Here is an 11,658-nt window from a genome sequence, read left to right on the forward strand (position 1 = left end):
AGTTTCTCTGCTTTAAGTCAGATCTTTGACTTGTCAAATAAATACACAGACCAAAGTTCTTGAGATATGAGACAGAACTAAAAGGGTGTATTCTACAATTCGATAAGGCAAGACGTAATTTAATTTCAGGGAACTGTTATTCAGGGGATAGTAAGACTATTTGTCAAAATGTCTTTGTCTCAACCTTGGGTAAGTCGGTTCATGTCTTAATTTGGTAATAACCATGTTTTCTAGTATTACACAAGCATGTGAACTTCCAGGCAGTTGGCTCGAGAAAAGTTTAATTCTACGATTATGATAGATTCTGCACCTGACTCCTGGCATGTCTTGTTTGATTTGAAAAGAACTGAATGTACGAGGGTTGTTCGGGAAGTTCTGAGAATTGTTTTATAGCACACGTTGTAGTCGGGTTAGCGTAATATAAATATATACGCATTTATTTCAATATATACTGTACAGTATCTGAAAATATCATCATCATACACACAGAAACTAAAACATAATAAAAATAGTAAATAACCATATAACAAACACCCGGAGCACGCCGACGTCATTTGCAACGTTATGCGACGTTAACGTCCATCGATCGTCGCACCTTTTCAACGTAGTCACCTGCAATTTTGATGCATTTCCTGTGTCGGCTGATCCACTTATTGTATGTTTCCACGTACCAGCTATCGGTAAAAGGACGAGACTATAGCTTGCGTATGCTTTACAAGATCGTCAGCTGAGTCAAAGCGTTTTCCACGCAGCTGTGATTTGAGCTCCGGGAACACATGGAAGTCCATCGGAGAGAGGTCCGGGCTGTATGGAGGGTGCTCTAAGATCTCAAACCCCAAGAGGCTGATCTCTAACTGGGTAGATTCCGCTCTGTGTATTTCCTGTAGAATTGATTATTTTCATTGTTTCCGTGGAAGACATTTCCAGCGCAACACAAAATTTCACGATGCTTCGCAATTCAACGTCACCTATCGACGTCATGTTGTTTACTCAGTGGCTCTGGGCAACAACTTTAAAACAATGTTGATCCGTTGAGAATTTAAATAACGTTATGATACTTTCAGGAAATGACGTCATGACGTTCCGCTGCTGACCAGCGTTTTCGTGCATTTTTTACGTTATCAAAATTACGAAAAATTATTAGTGTAGCGCGTTATACCTTTCTTTAGAGTCGGACTGCTCCGGTGCGGCGTTATAGTGTTGCTATGGTTACTCCTATTTCCGGCAATTGTTGTCTGATTCTATTCAATTTTAAGGAATAGTTCCGTGATATGCTAATCTTAGTATGTGCAAAATATTACGTCTTAGAAACAAAAAATATAGGAGATATGTCAAAATTCTCAGAACTTCCCGAACAACCCTCGTATATACTTTATGTACTTACAATTAAACAACGTTAGCCATTCTAATTCGAAAATAAATTTCTAGAATATTCCTCTGCTTACTGTTTGCATTTTATAATAGATGTCAGATATGCATTTAAACTATAAAATCTATTTCCCTAAAAGCATACAAAGGGAAGTATTATTGTAATGCTCAGTAATTAATATCATTTGTGTAGATAACAATTATGATTTCATTGAAAAAAGATCAATCTTAATTATAGATGAAATTCATAAATTGATGTAAGTGTAAAATGTATTTGCTTTAGTATCTCTACTTAAATTCAATACAGATATTTTCCCAGACAAATCAAAACCGATTTTATATTTTAAATCATCAAATACAAAATGGCTTTTTATACAGCAACACGACGAAAAGAATATCATGAACCAATAGAGGCTTACAACGGAACTTGTGACAGGATTTCCAAAGTTATTGTAAAATATAGACATTTGAAAATCATCCACTGCGTATAGAAAATGCCATACTATTTTAATGAATTCAATCAATTTTACTTATTTTCTTTTTAAGCGATTTTTACTCATTAGTTGACTTGTGCTTTATTGTTACTGCATTTAATAATTCTATTCATTTCAAGGAACAACTTATTGTATAAAGGTCAATGAGTTATAAATATCATTATTTCTGCACTGGATTTTAACTTATTTTTTGTAGTAATATCGTCAATTTGTAATTAGTCCATTTAAAGGTAAAAAGAGTATGTTGAATGTGTCCCATTCAACACACAAATGCACTTGCATCAACTACATGTTGTTCTATAACAACATTAAATGACAGTCACGATCTATACTTACAAACAATACAAAACGTGCAGGGATCAGCGTGAACCTGAATGACAGGGGTTATAAGCACTTGTCGACCGATATCATGTCCAAAATTAATTAATCAGGAGATTGAACTAAAACAAGAAAATGGCGGATGCAATGAGCTCTTAGTAACTTTTCACTGTACAGTTAGAGAAAAGTTCAATTTCCGTGAAAGATTCGAAACTCAGTTTTCAGTATGTTTTTAGAGCTAAAAAATATTTCAACAAAGTAGAAGTTCAAACTATTGGTATCAATATAGTTTGATTAAAAGTATGCTTTGCATTATAAAGTTGATTATTTCCAACCATATTTTAGAATAAGCGATTCACAGAATAGCTGTGCTATCATTAAATGCACAATTTAGTGGTTGATCATAAAGTTTTTATCATTATTGATAAAAAAGTTAAGAATGCTACTGACCTAGAAAACACTTTTTATTACAAAAGAAATATTTATGCACCCTGTTTTATTGTAAATATTTTATGTACAAAATTTCTTTTCGGATTTTACAGAAATATTTCAAAAAAAAGATTTTCTTTTTGCGTGTTATTTTCCCACATTTTATTACATTTTGAAATAATTTCCCACAAGGATTATAAAAATGTCAAAAATAGCTCTAAAACATCTTGGGGAGACTTACACATGTCTAGATGAACGTTAGTTTATTTTCCATTTTTTGGTCATATATTGTCAAATTTTGCATAGTGAGTCAGTTTAACCTAATTATAGTATGTTTATTTCGGAATCTTCTCGAAGCTATCGATAACATAAATCTGTATTTTGGGCAAAGTATTGCTTGCACATTACCCCTTTTATCTTAATTTGTTGAAATCGTAAGCTTTTTAATAACTCAACAAGATTTTGTTTTCATTTTAAAAAATTACAACGCATACTCCTTATTATTTACCTACGTAAAGATATAAGTAATAAAACAAATGTTGGGGTATTTTACGGAAGCTGTTGTTTTCTTTTTGTCGAAATAATGTTGGTTTTAATAATTACAAAAGTGAAGAGGGGGGCACATCCCCTTTCTGGCAACCCCTTTATGTACTATTTTGATTGGGGCGGCGCCGAAAAAGGTATCACTTTTTGACAACATTTCTCAAACGAAAAACAGTGTTTGGGCCAACATAGGGCAATTTTTAACTGTTTGAGGCCAAAAAAAAGGGGTTGGGACAAAAGCCGTCAAAACACGTCTATATGAGGTAAAAGGTTAAGGGTTTTAATTTGAAAAATAAGCATAGGTGTTATATAATAATTAATATTCATAAATTATTTTTTTTATTTTTCAAAAAAATATTCTACCATGAAAAAATTATGTGTGTATATCTCCTTAACAACGGATGGTGCAAACACGAAATGTTTGCTAAAACGCTACTTTAATAGCTGCATAATACTACGTTCTGTAACATTCTTTTCTGTTTACATACGAAGACCACAACTTACTTTGAATAGCTTTTACAAAAATAATTTAATAGGATATATCTGTATACCCTTTAATATATGGCATTGACTTTATCATGAGTGTATGTTTCGAGCTAAATCATAAATATAATAGAACACGCTTTGAAAACACCTTTACGCAAAATGATAAAAAAATCGACGGAGTCTGATAAAATATTTACAAAGGTACAAAGGCAGATCAGTTCATTTATACAAATAGTTATTCTTACAAATATCCTTATAATGATCCGGAATTTGCTAATTGAATCAAATTTTTCTAATACATTATATAATTTATTATGGCTTTCTGAATTGGAAACAACACATTTGTTTAACACAATAAAAAGAAAATTTGAAAAGTAGAAAAGTTATCTTACTTAATTTTCATCTACAGACACAGATTGTATTATTAAGTTACAGATTCAGAACGTATATCAGTAAATGTATCTAACTATATAGTATATGACTATTGTAAATGTCTGTACTTAATAATTGAAACCATAGACAAAGAATAAGTGTGCAATTCTATTTTATGATGGACTTGTATCAATTAAGCACAATGCAAATGAAAGTAGAAGGGAAACAATGGTATTTTGTTGGCCCTTAAACTGTCAAGCGCAGCGTTAATGAATGTACAGAAAGGTATGTTTGTTTAATTCTAACATTCACAACAAACGTAAGGGAAAATAATATAAAAATCATGTGTATTGCAGCTCAAGATAAAGGTGTTACATTTGCAAAAATAAATTATTGTAGACGTATTTAATGAACATGTGCACTTTGTCAATTAAAAATCTTATAAATCAATAAATATTAAATCTGTGTCACCAGAAATTGAAACATATCACAGATATGAAAGATGATTATAAATTGTTCTTACAGTAATGGAGCGATTTATTAAGCTTGGAATTATAAAAACATGTCATATTGATAAATAATTAAGTCGTGAGAATTCACAAAAAAAAAGAAATAAATGTCATTGATTGGACTATAAAATAATGTAGATGCAATTTGATGAGATTTGAAGAAAGAATGTCGTAAAACAGTGTGCTGGGTACACAATTTGTCAGGATATAGACTAAGAAAAGCATGATTTCCATGGGTATTCAAAAGATTGCGAGATTTTATCATCTTCCAAAACATTTACATTTGAGCCTATTTAAGAACGGAATTGGAAAGTGCAATCTACCGTCAACGGCTTTAGTAGCAACTTTAGCAAAATTTAACATTAAATGGTTTGATTTTGAATTTAATAACAACCGCAAATGTATTCATACAGCGGTTATCATGAAAAAACGTAAGTGTCATTCCATGAAAGACGCTGTATGATCCCACTTAAAGAGGATATGAATAATATCACAGATAAGCTATAAAAAAAATTTAAAAAGCATACAACCCATAATAAGTGTGATTATACAGTTTTCAAGTAAGGAATACTGGAACCAAGAATTTATATTGAGTTTGCTCATGAGAAGAGTAGAAAAAGCTACAAGTCATTTAGTATAATCATCTAATGAGAGTCTTTAATTGTAGCCATTTTCATAATAATACTTAGTGTTCAGAGCAGAGAAATCCAAGCATCAAAATATTCAAATTTGTGTCGAAATGAACTTGTACATGTTCAATTTCAAACTTACAATTTTGCCGTTTATTACTTATTTTACGGATACGTTTTGTCCCTCTATTGTACAGACTCAATCACACCGAGTCTACAATTTGCATGTCATTGTGTTGATATAAATGCCTCCGAATGATCGCCTTTTTCCAGATTTTTATGTAAAATCACATTTTACAGTAATCCACTGCGTACAGAAATAACCATTCAATTAGGAGCGCAACGAATTCCGTTAATTGTACTCACGTTGGCGCTTATTTTAAGCTATTATTAAGTTGTACTTGATAAATTACAATGCCATTTACAATCACAGGTTAATTAATACTTCTTTTCATTTCAAGGAACAACTTAGTGCAAAAAGAGAAGGAAATACCATTTAATGTACTGGATTTCACATGTAAACGTTGTACTAACATCCTTAATCGTTTTATCAGAAAATTAAAGAGTTAATAATTAAGAATGTGTCCCACTTAGCACTTTACATGCTGAATATTGTTGTATAACATTATTGAATGATAGCCTCGATCGACCTTTCATTACAAACAATACGAAACGTGCAAGGATTTTCAGGAAACTAAATTACATAGGTAATAAGCACTTGCAGATGATGTTTCACAGTGTTTAAGAACTGAAAATACTGCATCAAAACGAAAGTATATACATACATTACGCATTTAAGGTATAACCACCCTAATGGGCACTATAAGGAACTAAAAAATTGACATCATAGGTCAGATATATACCTTAAAATACACCTGTATGCAAAATTTAAACAAAGTTTACCGTACGGAATTCAAGTTATGCCACTTTTCTGAAGTCAAACTAGGATGTTATGAGGGCCCTTTTTAAGAAATGAGGAACCTTTAAATAATCTGCAATAACATTCTAATAAAAAATGTTTTTCCCATTAATTTTTGGTAAGAAACAAAAAGTACCATTCAGCTAACAATCCACATATTAAGCAAAAGTATGGTTTTTAACTTAAGATTTATGAAATCTATACTACCCCACCCATTTTTACCATGTTTTTGACTATTTTCCTACTTCGGGAGCCTAATTTAAAAAATCCTTAAATTTTACCCAAATGAGTGCCTGTTTTCAAAGTTTCCCTAAATTTTTAGAGAAGTATATTGGTTGATCTTGTAGCATATGAAATACTTTTACGGTCTAGATTTGATTTAATTACACTTTGAAAATATCAGGTACCATATTGATTTCTAGATTTAGCATGATTTAGCCAATAAATACCTATAAAAATAAAAAAATAAAAATTAACCACTTTGAAAGAAAAGTTGACCCTTTTTCTGGGGATTGAACCCACGGCCCTCATTTTCAATGTAGTTAACAGTAGTTCTAGCCTATTTGAATATTCTTCAAAGCGGAGGTAATGCATTAGGAGGGTTATACCTTAAAACGTAGAATCTTTGGAACCGTTTTAGAACAATTACATGAATTATGTTAGTTGTTTACAGGTTGTTCTACTATTAGTAATTGTGCACTTAACCTTAACTTTTTTTTACTTTTAAGCTCGACTTCAACAATGATTTATGTATAGCTAAACTATTATTTTACTACAACTTCTTTATTTCTTAAGGTATTTACAGGTGCTCCTTACCATCACCCACATCATATATGATAGCACATGCCCAAAAATTGTAAAGAGTAACGTCCCTTGAACTTACAGTTTTTCTCTTTCTGTACTTTAACTTCTTTATTTGTTAAGAGTTCCGCCTCAATCTTCAAATGTAAGTTCCTTCTCACCACTTACATTATACATGTTCACAACTCTAGCAGCAATATTTCTAGAAAATCGCCCCTTTAAGTTGGAATTCCCTTTTTTTGGTTCTTTGCTGTATTGAGGTATTCACTTCAGTCCATATCATCAATCATATATGGTGGCTGATTTGGTACACTTTGCGCGTTGCGTTGTCAATAACGACAACACAACCTACATCGTCATCGCCCTTTCGTCTTGTTTCAATCGAAACGGGCCGACCAGCGCTTCGTCGCATTGTTGTCTTGTCATTCTGTCGCTAGGGAAGCACGCCAAATGGCGCGTTGTCGTGCGGCGCTTGTCACTATGTCGCCCTGTCGCTTATTTTATATATTGCCAATCCTTCGACTTGAGCCGAGCGACAATGTGACATGGCGACAGCACCCCACACGGCAATGCGCCGTTTGGCGTGCATCGTTAACGAAAACACGACTCAAAAGAGTGTACTAAATCAGCCACCATAACCATTTCATATGTGATAAGGTTTATAAGTTTAGTACCAATATTTTCAGACCTGTCTCCATTTTGAACTCAGAAGGTTTTTTTTTCTACGTTGCTAAAATGTTTCTGTTAAAGCATTTGTTAAACTGCACGCTAGCATCTTTTTTCAAGACCAATAATACTTTGTTGAATATGTTTCGTATTACTTTTATTATTTTTGTTACTGACGGGATTTACTTCAGATTTCAAATTACATGTCTTGTCATTACAATGATAGCCTATATCTTGTTCTGTTTCGCATCATTGGTATGGTCACATGCATGTCATGTGGGGGGGGGGTAGAAGTTGGACAATTCAGTGCTTTATTTTTGATACAAAATACACATTTATTCAATAATTGATTTATTTTACAGTTTTGGCTTCCTACTGCATCCAGTATTAATTGAGCGTGCTGTTTCCTGTACCGGCTCTTGAGCATACAGAAATAACAAATAAAATTGTTGTCTTTATGTGAAAAAATATTTATGTAAATTTTTCAGGATCTTACAGACATATTTGAAAAAGTGCTCTTTTCCCAACTTTTATTACATCTTAAAACAATTTCTCCCAAGAGATGAATAAAATGACAAAGAAAGCTATAAAAAACATCCTGAGGGACTTAAGAATCAAACTCTTAAAGGATGTTTGTTTATTTTCTTTTCTTGCTCGTGCATTGTCAAATTCCACATGAGTCATTGTAACCTAATTATAGCATGGATATTTTTATATAATGAATATAATTAACTTACACAAATACATGTATATGATTCGATATTGTTATTAACCACACCCACATTGTTTTTTCATTATGATGGAAACAGTGTGAAGATTCACTTCAGATGTTTGCGTATGGAAAAAAAATCAAATGTTTTTTTTTCTTTACAATCTCCTTGATGGAATGAATATGAATCCGCTAAACAAAGAATACACAGCTATACAAGGAGGTATGTTCTACTAAATTTTTAAACAAAACGGTAATTAAGGTGATCCAAAATATCTGATACCATTTCAGTGTCTTGTATGTTTTACATACATCACACGATTTTAAATATCAACACACATATTTAAACATGAGATTTTAAAGTTTTATTTAACATTAAAGTCATTATGTTTAATAAAAAAATAAAAATGAATTTTACCAAACAAACTTTACATCAAATGTTCAATATGACGTCCATTTTGTGCTACTACGACGTCAAGTCTCTTTTTAAAATTTTCAATAGCGTTAACACACATTGCAGATATAATTTTTCTTATTTTTCTGCGAATGGCTGACTTTATCTGCTCAAGGGTGTCTGGCTTTGGATTATAAACTGACATCAGACAAAAAACATACAAATAAACATATGAGACAATGGTCCTGTGAACGTTGCCTTTGCCTTGTTGATCTTTATTCTTGTTATTGAATGATTTTAATAAGATATTTAAAGTGAAGATTTAAACTGATTAAACAAACAAACAACTGGCAATAGTTAACCAACCAAGTAGAAGGGTTTTTGAACAAAGCAGTATTGAACCAGTGTAATCAATCCTATATATGGTTTTACACTAGCAGTACAATATTTTGTCAGCTTGTTACTCTAATGATCCAAAATAAGGTAGAATGAGGTAATTACATTTGTTTAGTGAAGTTCAAGAAAGTCAATTAAATCACAGGCAGGAATAAATTTATGTTTGTTTATGCTGAATTTAAAAGATGATCTTAATACTTATTATATTACTTTAAAACTTGTTATTTATTTAACAAAAGTTTTGAACAACTGGGCCATTGTCTCTTAAGTGTCCCCATAGAAAGAAATCTAACGGACTTAGATCAGGTGAGTGTGGAGGCCATACTTTGTCTGATTTAAATGAGATAAATTTTCTGCCAAATGTTTCTTTCAACCATTCCAACACGTGTCCCGCAGTGTGTGGTGCCGCTCCATCTTGCTGAAACCATATTGTATTAATGTAAATACCTTTTCTTCGTAAGGCTGGAAGAAATTTTGTCTTCAAGAGAGAAAGATATCGCTCACTATTGTTTTGGTTTCACATTTCGATTAAAAGAAGAATGGTCCAATCACACCAGTCGAACTCAACGCTGGCCATACTGTCACCTTGTCATCATGAAGTGGCTTTTCTAAGTAGAATCTTGGTTTCTCTTTACTCCAAACTTGACAGTTCTGCTTGTTTACAGCTGCATTTAAATAAAATGTGATTCGTCTGAAAACCATATTTTATCACTTGTGGTTACATTATCAATCATCCAACGACAAACTCTAATCTGCTGTTAATGTCTGTTTCTTTCAAATGTTGCATAATGGATAACGAATAGGGAAACAAATTCAAATCAAAACGCAATGCCCTATGTACACTTCCATAACTAGACTTATTGGTAATGTCTCCAAGAACTTTTCTTACAGATTTTTGTGGTGTCTCCTGAATCACTTACTGGATTTCTGCCACGTTCTCTAAACTGCGGCTTGATCTTGGTCGTCCACTGTTGTTATGTCGGCTATCCTCAACTGACCAAGTCTGCTTAAATCTATTTACAAGCCTATGCACCTGAAGCTTTGTGAGTCTGTCATCATCAGGACATTTTTTCTGCATCATGCGAATAACAGTAACTGGAGACTTAGTCTCAAAATAAAGTATAACTATTTCTGCAGCTTTCTGTTTTGACGTCGCCATATTGAAAAACAACTATTATTTGATGACGTCATCTATGACGTCATGACGTCAACGTTTTCCCGTAAAGTAATTATGACAGAAACGTATGACAATTCTCTATACAATGGTATATAGCACTTGATAATTGCATCAGGAATGACTTATTTATTCAACTTCAAAACAGTATCAGATATTTTGGATCACCCTTCTTATATTCTCAGTTTGTGTGTTTATATACAAAATTACTAGACAAATTTGTCATATTAATTTAAATGAGAATTTGTGTTCATTTTTTTCTTCTTCTGCTAAATAACGTTAAGACTATGAATTTAAGTTGAACAGTTTTAATTTGAAGGAAGCATAGATTAACTGAACCAGGTATGTATGTGATTGTTACACATTGAATTAAAATCAAATATCGTATTGACCCTCTCTCTATACGTGTAATAACTTTCTTAATGATGTTTAATATATATTTATGAAATTTTGTTATTAAAAATACTTTTTATAAACTGTGTCAAATAAATGGATAAAACATTATAATAATGATAATGAAAATATAAATATATAAGAAATAAGTAGACAAATCTTATGAGTAAAATTATAACGAACTTACAGATTCGTAGCCTTTTCGTTTCAAGTCACTTTTTAGTTGCCGTGACTTAATTTTCAAATACATATATTTTTTCTAAAATATCCAAGGCCAGAGGCATTTCATTATTTGTTGCTTGTACACTTATCTTATTTTCAAGAGGTTAAGAGACTTTATGTGACAGCAATGTAAAATATTAAAAACGAAAGTAGAAATAATTTTCATGTCCCGTCAATGTTCGCAAGTTCTCATTATTTAATTAATTGTTTAAATTTCAAATGACACCACCGAAACTAAAACTTTTTGAACACAATATATGAGCCGCGTCACGACAAAACCAACATAATGGGTTTGCGACCAGCATGGATCCAGACCAGCCTGCGCATCCGCGCAGTCTGATCAGGATCCATACTGTTCGCCTACAAACCCTAGTAGAAGTAAAGAAACTGATAGCGAACAGCGTGGATCCTGATCAGACTGTGCGGAAGCGCAGGCTGGCCTGGATCCATGCTGGTCGCAAACCAATTTTGTTGGTTTTGCCGTGATGCGGCTCATATGGTTTTTTTTTTTTCATATTTTTAATCGTCTTCGATGCTCTCTCTATATATATATACAGGAAATATATTACTTTCTCTCATCATCTACGAGTACACATTTTCTTTATGAATAATAAACACAGTAAGTTATCAGACAGTAAGTTTGGAAGTTGTATTGATTATGTTGACTCTAGTATGCATTATCACAGTAACTCTTTTTTCAATTCGTGTAAAACTTTATAAATAGTATATTTAGGCTTTTATATTTATTTAATTAGAAACATAAAAATGTCAGTTCCTGTCAGTTATTTTTTTTGCGATTACATAAGGAACATAATGAAGGATTTAATGCAGCATTG

This window comes from Ruditapes philippinarum, unplaced genomic scaffold, assembly GCF_026571515.1.
Source record: "Ruditapes philippinarum isolate M1 unplaced genomic scaffold, ASM2657151v2 ctg1478_1_1_1_1, whole genome shotgun sequence".
NCBI lineage: Eukaryota > Metazoa > Mollusca > Bivalvia > Venerida > Veneridae > Ruditapes > Ruditapes philippinarum.